Source organism: Priapulus caudatus, unplaced genomic scaffold, assembly GCF_000485595.1.
Source record: "Priapulus caudatus unplaced genomic scaffold, Priapulus_caudatus-5.0.1 Scaffold1307, whole genome shotgun sequence".
NCBI lineage: Eukaryota > Metazoa > Priapulida > Priapulimorpha > Priapulimorphida > Priapulidae > Priapulus > Priapulus caudatus.
Window position 1 is genome coordinate 34,153 of NW_014578368.1, and position 1,265 is coordinate 35,417.

The window sequence follows — 1,265 nt, forward strand, 5'->3', positions numbered from 1 at the left end:
CTCGAGTTTTGCTTGTTTGTCTGATTCGGTTTATGTCAATATCTTTTGTTGCCGTTATCGTTTGTAATTCCTTATTTTCTATCGTATTTAACTTTTTAACAAGTTGTGTGCCCGGACATAATACCGCCAATTAATGGTCACATTGTTGGCACGAGCTTCTACAACAATGACACGGTGACGTTCTGGTGTGACGATGGATACTACTTGATTGGAATCGCAACTCTTACTTGCGAGCTACCCATACGCACATACCGTGCACTAAAAGATGGTGGCATCTGGTCTGGCGATAACAACCAACAATGCGAACGTAAGTGTCATGATCATCAGTGTTTGCGTGCGGCTGAAAATATTACATCGTGCGTACTTGATGTAGTTCAAAACTTCGATTGAAATCTTCATTTATTTTTCCCATTTTTGACGTAGGCCATATCATACTAAGTCGGTTTCGCCTGAGAGATGTGGAGGAACAGTAAAAAAACTTGGCATCTGATAAAATTTATGAGTGAAAATTCGTCATAATAATTTCTTAAATAACTAATATTCTACTCTATGCGCGTTTTCTCTCCCCTCCCCCTCTCTCTCCCTCTCTCGCCCTCTCTCTCTATATATACATATCTCTCTCTCTCTCTCTCTCTCTCTCTCTCTCTCTCTCTCTCTCTCTCTCTCTCTTGCTCTTCCTTATTCTCTTCTATTACATATATATCAATTAATTCCGCGTAAGAATTAATCATTCGCTGATGAACAGTTGCATTTATATCAAGAGTAGATAATAACACATGTGTAACACATGTGTTATTATCTACTCTTGATTTATATCTACATTTATCGTAAACATATGAAAACTTCTCGAGCAATTATGAGATACGTCGCGACAATTTTACAATTTTAGTTTCCTTGCTTTAAAAGCACACACATGTACTGTGCCAGTAGCTCCCCAGCATGGCAGCCTGCGTGGGACAGACTTCAGCTACCAGCAGGTCGTGACCTGCCAATGTGACACCGGTTACCTGTTGAATGGAAGCGCTGAGATAGTTTGTCAGCTGACGTCAGAACCAAACCTTGAGCCAATAGTAGAATGGTCTGGTAGTCACAGACCGAAATGCAAGCGTGAGTGGCCACGTTGGTAAAACCATTATTCATCCAATTTCAACCAATTTCAACCAGATATAATCATATTTATGTTAAGGTCATAGATTAAGCGCGCGCGCGCGCGTGTGTGTGTATGTGTGTGTGTGTGTGTGTGTGTGTGTGTGTGTGTGTGTGTG